We start from the raw sequence: 8453 nt of genomic DNA, 5'->3' as shown, positions 1-8453 counted from the left end.
GCCGTGCACGGGCTGCAGGCGCCAGGCTGCGGGGAGCGCAGCCCCCAGTCCCGACCTGGAGACGGCGTGCAGCTCAAGTGCTGCAGAGGTGGCGCCCACACCTCGTCTTCCCGACCTTCCGGGAATTAAATTAAATTGCACTGTTCCGAAGGCAGAGAAAGAACGAACGAAAAGGGGGAAAGAAAAGGAAAGGGAGACACCGGTCTAGGAGTAGGGGGCGCACTGGAAAGCCACTTTCCTATCCAGGCGTGGGGACACCTGAGCTTCTCCCTCTGTCCCTCCTCAGCTGAGTGACCCACATCCAATCAACGTGTCCCAGGGCCTCGGGCTTTCCCTTCTGTGAAAGGAAGAGGCAGGACAATTTTTCTAAAAGCCTTCCAGCCCTGAAATGCTTTGGGGCTGTCGTTCAGGCCCAGGAGCAGGCTTTCACACCCAATTAAAACCTGAAAGTCCATATTAGCATGAGAGAGAGACACACACACACAACAATAATGGAAGGTTGAGGACTGCCATCAGCCCACCTGAAGTTTGTTTGCAGCTGTTGACCAGTTCAATATTGAACATGCGCCCTGCAGGGGACCGAAATCTCTTGAATTTCAGTCTCCACCGAGAGCCCACAGCAGGTTCACTGCTGGTTTATGCAGGACAAGCATGGGATGGCTGCTGTCTACAGTGTGAGTTGCCAAGTCCGTTCATTCTTCCTATTCCCCATGAAGGCCCTCCAGAGGAGATGACACAAAACTCTCTGTCCCGGAGACAAGAGAAAGGGCTGGGAGAGAAGTCACAATTACAGCTCTGATCTCCCCTCGAGCGAGCGTACTTAGTAACAACCACAATCCAGGGTAAGAATGCACAGAAACACAGCTCCCTACACCACTGATTTAAATACCGCTTCCCTTTGCAGGTGGAACCTGTTGGGTCAAATGGAAGACCAGCCACATCTCATTTGCCTTCTCCCCGAAGAGCAGAAGCTGTCCTGTAGAAATGAAATCTTTTAGCTACTCTACAGTATGTAGGTCTATTTGTCCCTCATAATAAGTGGCCTCTAGAATGCTGTATCTTCATCATTTTCAACTTATGTCTGGTGTTTTGGGGTTTTTTTTGTTTGTTTGGGTTTTTTTTTTTTTTGCATACTGGGCTGACACTTCTCCATTTTTCTACTAACATATTTCTATTTTATGAACTTAGATAAACTTTTATTAGATTAGACTCTCAGGTTTTAACTAAAGGTTTTCTGTAGGGTTCTCCTGTGGGTGAAATACTAGAGTTTTTGTGATACCTATTTTGACTGCTCAGCGACTGGTTTTCACTTATTTCTTAAATCTTCGTGGTACTCCTGGTAACTGAGGCGTCTGGATATGCAGTCTCTTGAGAAGCTATTGCAAAGGATGGTTCTAAATCCCAGAATTTACAGGGATTCGACATATAAACTGATAAGAATCAACACCATCAAAATCTAGCACCACTGACCTAATTTCCCATCAGGCAATGGAATGTCCACAGCCAGGCGGTGACAATGCTCTCCAGGTCCCTAGGAAGCCGGAGAAAGGGATATTTTTTCCCCATTTCATAGATGAAGAGTTGTCCCACATTGTGCCCTGGTTGCACAACCATTCAGTGGCAGAGATGGGGATTCAAACTTGGAACTGCTGGGACCTAAAGCCTGTAATTCTTAACCGTTATACCAAAATCTTCCCTTCAACCTTAGCTTCCAATTCCAAGTTTATCAAGGAACCTGTTAGTAATTGCTTTGGCACCTTGTAAAGGAAACTCCCTGTATAGGCATTTTGATTGAGGTCACCAAAAAAAGGAATAGCATTTTGCCAGTTTGAGGAATATTGTTACTTGTTTACTTTGGGGGGGAAACTGGTATCATCAAGATCCTAAAACTATAAAACAAAGGATTAGACCCTCGGTGAGACCTGCAGAAGTGATGCCCACATACTGGTCAAAATAACTTTAAAAAAGGAGAATGTTGGAGGACTCACACTTCTTAACTTCAAAACTTACTACAACAGTACAGTAACCAAGAGAGTGTGGTACTGGCATAAGGTTAGACATACAGATCACTGGACTAGAATTGAGAGTCCAGAAATAAACCTTTAATTTATGGTCAACTAACTTTCAGCAAGTGTGCCAAGACATTTAAATCGAGAAAGACAACTGGATATACAAATGCTAGAGAATGAAGTTGGATTTCTACCACACAACATACACCATAAATCAAGAGGGATCATACACTTAAGCATAAGAAGTAAAAGTACAACAAAACTCTAAGAAGAAAAAAAATAGGAGTAAATCTTCCGGATCTTGGGGTAGGCAATGGTTTCTTATGTGTGACCCCATGTAAGAAAATGTGAATGAAGTGGACTTTGTTAAAATTAAAAACTTTTACTCAAGCAACCAAAGGAAAAAAACAACAACCCAGATACACTGAACATCAAAACAGGAAACCTCTTGTGCTCCGAAAGACACCATTAAAACAGTGCAAAGGCCCTGGTTGGTTGGGCTCAGTGGATAGAGTGTTGACCCATGGACGGAAGGGTCCCAGATTTGATTCTACCAAGTAGGTTGCAGGCTCTATCCCCGGCCCTGGTCAGGGCACATGCAGGAGACAACCAATCGACGCACCTCTCTCACCTCGATGTTTCTCTCTGTCTCTCCCCCTCCCTTCCATTCTCTCCAAAAATCAATGGGAAAATATCCTCGAGTGAAGACTAACAAAAATTTTTTTTAAAAAGTGCAAAGAAAGACACCCACAGAATGACAGGCAATACTGGCCAATCCTGTGTTTGCTAAGGGCCTGGGAATTCAGTGGAGCACATGGGTCTTGTTTAGAACAGGAGAGAAGGGTGTCACTAGAAAGCTCTTTAGCCTTTCTTTTCAGGCTCTTGTTCAAGCAAATAGTAAAGAGAGCTGGGGACACTTTCATCTTAAAGCATCTCCAAGATCATTTAAAAGCACGTTCAAGCACTGCTTCAGACCTAGAGGCTGCGACCATAACCACCGCCGCAGGATGTGCTCAGCCGGACGGCCCTTGCCAGACGCTTCCTCTTAGGCCTGTCTCATCAGGGACCGGACTTGGAGCCTGGAAGTTTTATCTAGTTGTATCCCCTGCTTTTAGTCAGGAATGTACTTCAAAGCACGATCCCCCTTGACAGTTCAAATCTCCCACGGGTCCGCTTTTGTAAACAGTGGCGTGTCCTAATCTTAAAAGGTCTTGGGGAGAAAAAAGAGGTGGTTTTGCTGTTCACCGTGATAAGACAGGCATCCTTGAGCATCTCATGCCCTCTCTGTGTGCCTCTCTGCTTCTCTTTGCGTCCCGCAAGCACTCCTGGGGAAGTCCCATCTCAATCCAGTCTGGAGGGATCAAATGTATGAAAGGCAGCTGGTATTTAAAGAATACGTTCATTCACCAATATTTAAAGGGCGTCTGTGATGCATCAGGTAAAGTGAGAGGTTTTGGGAACACAACAATGAACAAGACAGACAGGGTCCTTTGGCCTCATGGCAAATTATTTTGTGAAATAAGTACCCATTAATTAATTACTTTGATTAACTTTGATTAATAACCTTAATTTGGCCCTGACTGGTTTGGCTCAGTGGATAGAGTGTCGGCCTGTGGACTGAAGGGTCCCAGGTTCTATTCCGGTCAAGGGCACATGCTCGGGTTACAGGCTCGATCCCCAGTGCTGGGTGTGCAGGAGACTGCAGATCCATGATTCTATCTCATCATTGATGTTTCTATCTCTCTCTCCCTTCCTTTCCCTTCTTCTCTGAAATCAATTTTTTTTAAAAAAGCTTAAAAATATAACCTTAATTTGCAGGTATTTTATTAGGACATAGAGGCCGGATGAATGAAATTCGTGCAAGGGACTTAGCCCCTGCAGTTGTGGCTTCATCGGGATGGTCGTCCAGAAGGACGTCTGGTCTAATTAGCATATTATGCTTTTATTATTATGGATATCATCTCTTATTTAAAAGCATTTGGGAATTGCCCTGGCTGGTGTTGCCCAGTGACTAAAGCATTGGCCGGCACACCGAAAGGTCACAGGTTCAATCCCAGCCTGGGTAGGGGCCAGTGTGGGAGGCAACTGATTGAATTGATCGATGTGTGTCTCTCTCACATCGATCTTTCGCTCTTTCTCTCTCTCTCCCCCCCTCCCTTCCACTCTCTCTAAAAATCAATGGAAAAAAATATCCTGGGGTGAGGATTAACAACAACAACAAAAGAATAACCATAATCGTGGTAGAAGACTTTAAAAACAAATAAATAAAATAAAAGCATTTGGGGATTATTGGAGTGCTTGGCTATTTGGGCGGAGAAAGCATACTAATTATAGTTATTTCTTTGCATGAGCCCCCTGGTTTGTTTTCCAGAGGATGCGTAACAATGTGCCAAACCGGGAAAATTAATTCCAGGCTATAGGATTGAAAAGAAAAAAAAAGGTTTTTAAAATTTAAGAGCAGATGGACCTTAGGAAATTTTGCTGCAAATAAGTCAGCATAGCTTTGCTTCTCTGGTTACCATTCGATGATAAGCAGTTAGTAACTTTGCACAATTTAAGTAGAAGCCTTTTGTGAAAACAAGGAAGGGAAGGAGCTGGGTCTACATTTCTGAAAACAAGAAAATCATAGAAATATTTAGGTCTCCGACTGGCACAGATCTGATCTCTCCAACGTTATGGATATTTGATGAACATCCACCTTCCAGAAAATTTGGCTTGGCAGGGACCTCAAAAATAGCATGTCAGAGACCTGAATGTCGTCCACCATGACGCCAGCTCTGCCACACCCAGGGGCTGTGTTCAAGTGATGGTTGGTCACAAGATAAAAGACTCGAGAATTGGGCCAAATCCTCTGCCTATCCAATATGTAATTGATTCCTCCCTACCCCCCAACCCCCCATAACATGGTTTATCTCAGGATCACCTCACCTTTCTTGGTGGTCAGCAATTTTGGCTAATGTTGTGGGCCCTCTTGGTCCTGTGCAGGGTGGCTACTTCTCTGTCTTCCCTTTTCAGAGTGAACGCTGTCTGGCAAGACCACGGTGAGCAATTTGTGTCATCTCTACGAGGTGGCAGGCCCCCGCCCGCTCACCCTCTGCCCCTCCTATTTCTAGACAAACGAAAGCGACTGCAGGGTTTTCTGTTCCTCAAACGCACACCACCGTCTTGCCTGCAGGCCTGTTCACCTTCCATGCCTGCTGCCTTGTCGTTGGCTTCTGCGGATCTTGCAGAAATGGCTGCTCAGAGAGGCCTTCCGTGACCCGTAATTACTGTTTATTTCCTTCTCCACACGTATCACGGTCCTGTTTGTGTGTCATTATTTGTCTCCACCCACTAGGAAGAAAACATCTGGAGGCACAGACAGGCTCAGCCTTGATCCTGGAAGTACCCGCAGCCCCCAGCACACAGGTGCTCCATACAGGTGTATCTGACACCGGCTGCGCTGTTCACCCCCCACACCTGCAATGTTCTGGCAGAAGGAACTGTGGTCATTTGGGGTTACCCCATCGGGTTTCGTACAAGAATCTTGGAAGCCTCTATCACAGGTTCTCAAACCTAACTGCGTATTAGAATCCCCTGGGAAACTTAAAAAATCACCTTTGCTCAGCCCGGATGGTGTGGCTCAGCAAACAGGTAAAGCAATTTCCTTTGTGGCAGGGGAAGCTCACTCAGCTCAGCCACGTGCCTAAGTAACATGGAAAAAGCCCACTTATTCATTCCCCAAAGTCTGTTTCCTCCTTAGACCTAACGTTCTTTCATTTCCCGCTGGCGATGTCCAGGCCAGGAAAGGGACTACTTAAATGCGGAGACCCTAATCCGTCCAGATCAGGGCAAACAACTTGAATAACTACTGGGTTAACAAGTTTCCATCCAAGGTTGTCAATAGTGAAGAAGGTCTGGAAAGTTGCGAGTTGAAAGCGGTTTTGCAGTGGATGGTAGGACAACTACCAGCAGGAGAACTGAGGCCTCCTAACGTCTCAAGGCTAGAAGCAAGCTCAGAGGCGGCCTGGTAGGGGAAAGGCTGGGACAGGGTTAGAATCCGATGTGGTCCAGGGAAGTCTTCAACCTCGCCTCGCCTTACTTTCCTTACTTATTAGTAAAATAAAGACAAGAGGATCTCCTTTCCGGGGTTAATAGTCTGAAGTTTACACATGAAAAATATAAAGTCAGCACATATGAGGTTATCAATAAATTATAACTAATTTGAAAAAGTCAGTTGAGCGATTTTCAGATGTGTTCGCGTGAGAAGTGGCAGATCACAGTGAAATGTGAATACAATTTCTCAAAGCACATGGACCAGGAAAGGTTTTTAAGTATCGAATATGACTACAGTGTATTGTAGACGAGCACTATGATATCACGAAAAGAACACATCTGTTCACCAAAACAAAGAAAGAACACCCTCCCCGCCCCCAACAAGCTATTGAACTGGTTCATGTGTCGGAATCTTCCCATAATATTTGCTGGCTACTTGTTGATTTGATTTATGTCTGAGGTTGGAACCAGCTGCCATTCTAACCAGACAAGCATCCATAGGCCAGGACAGAAAAGAACTACTATTCACATTAGTTGCTGGTTTCCTAGCATCTGCAAACCTTTACAATAATGCTAGAGCTGATAGACGAATGCAATAATTTGGAAACTTTTTTGAAGTGGGCAAATTCTTTCTTAAAAATACCCTCTCACAATCCGGGACCCCTTGGGGGATGTCGGACTGCTTCCTGCAGGTTCAGCCCAGTTCTTGCAGGCCAGGCTGAGGGACCCCGCCGGTGCACAAATCCATGCACTGGGCCTCTAGTATGCATATGAGATCTTTGGTTAATCTATTCCTCCCCTCCTCCCTTCCCTCTGAGATTCATCAGTCTGTTCCATGTTTCCATGCCTGTGCATTGAGCATCTGCCCCCTGTGGTCAGTGCACATCATAGCTACCAGTCGAACAGTTGCTTAGGCTTTTATATATATATATGTTTTTGCATTGTTGGTTTTTTTTTGCAGAAGTTCAAGATCTAAAACAAACAAACAAAAAAAGCAGAAGCCCCAAAGAAAAAAACAGAATGAAAGGCTGAGCTCCCTTTCTGTAAGCCCTGGATCCCACTCTGCCTCATCCCTCGAAAGTATCTGGGAAATTTGAAAACCTGAAGTCCAGTCCCTCATTCTGCAGATGAGGAAGTTAAATCCTGAAGGGCTGAGGGGTGGACATGAGCTTGCCCAGTGAGCATGTGAGGCGACCAGCCAGGCCTGTGACTTCTCCGCTCAGCATTTTCTCCCACACCCCCAGGACTACACACATGTTGCTATTTTTTTTCCAGAATAACCCATGGGTTAAATACAGGAGGCAGAACCTTGGCAAAGGGGTCAACTTGGCAGCGGCCAACTCCCTAAAATATTTACCTCCTCAAACTGACAGGTTGACCAGATGTCCGTCCTTGGCCTACCTTTCCTGTCATGTTCCACGAGGAACCGATTACCTGCTCATATCGGCAATCATAAACTGGCCTTCACAATGGATCCGACTGTCTTGAAGTAGTTGCCAAATTTAAAAACCAGAAGATTTTGCCTTAAAAATTTGGATTTCTAGCTCCGGTTGGAAAGTGAGAAATTCTAGCGACATTGAACTCTCGTACGCAATACGTGCCAATCCCAGGAGAGGAGGAGAGGCAGGCACCCTCCAGTTTATCACAGTCCTCACCAGCTCCCACCAGCTGGTTCCACTACTGTGTGTGTGTGTGTGTGTGTGTGTGTAGTGTGACTGTTGCATCTTTAGATTGAAAACCTTTCCGCTTTCCCTCTGAGCTAACAGTGCTGGAGGTGAGGCCTTCATCTGCGATGTGTCCCAGTGAATACCTGCCCCACGACCACCTTTGAAAGAGAAGCGGAGGCTGTGCCTGGCTCTGCCTTGCCCTGTCCTCCCAGACAGCTGTTCATTGTGTGTTTGTTGTTGCTGCTGGTGGTATTGACACCCTTCTACTATGGCTCTTTGAATTCCTCAAACAGGACCCCAGGGGAACTCTGATTTATTTCCCGAAGGCAAACACTCTGAAGCCTGAACTGTGGCTCAACGGTTCTCTCACCTGGCACCAAGGTCAGAACACACACATTGACGAATGGGTCCCGGATCGGCTTAGATTCGTGGTGCCAACGCCGTGTGCTATGTGCCCTGAACTGACTGGCCAACCCGCCGAGCAGAGAACAGGAGAACGCCGAGAAACAGCCGGACCATTTCAGCACCAAAAAATAACCTGTTCAGGAAAGTGCTCTTCACCATCGTGACCAGAAATATCACCAGTGCAAACTGTAGGACGAAGAGCACGGAGGCTTTGGCGACCAGCCCCCAGAGCAAAGGACTGTGTCACAGAGACAAGGAATGACCCACCTTCCTAGCACCTGAATAATAGAATCTCAATGCTGGTCTCTATTAAAAGCTGCCAACTCTCCTATCAAAT

Source organism: Myotis davidii, unplaced genomic scaffold, assembly GCF_000327345.1.
Source record: "Myotis davidii unplaced genomic scaffold, ASM32734v1 scaffold328, whole genome shotgun sequence".
In the NCBI taxonomy this organism is placed as follows: Eukaryota; Metazoa; Chordata; class Mammalia; order Chiroptera; family Vespertilionidae; genus Myotis; species Myotis davidii.
This window is presented reverse-complemented; position numbering follows the sequence as displayed.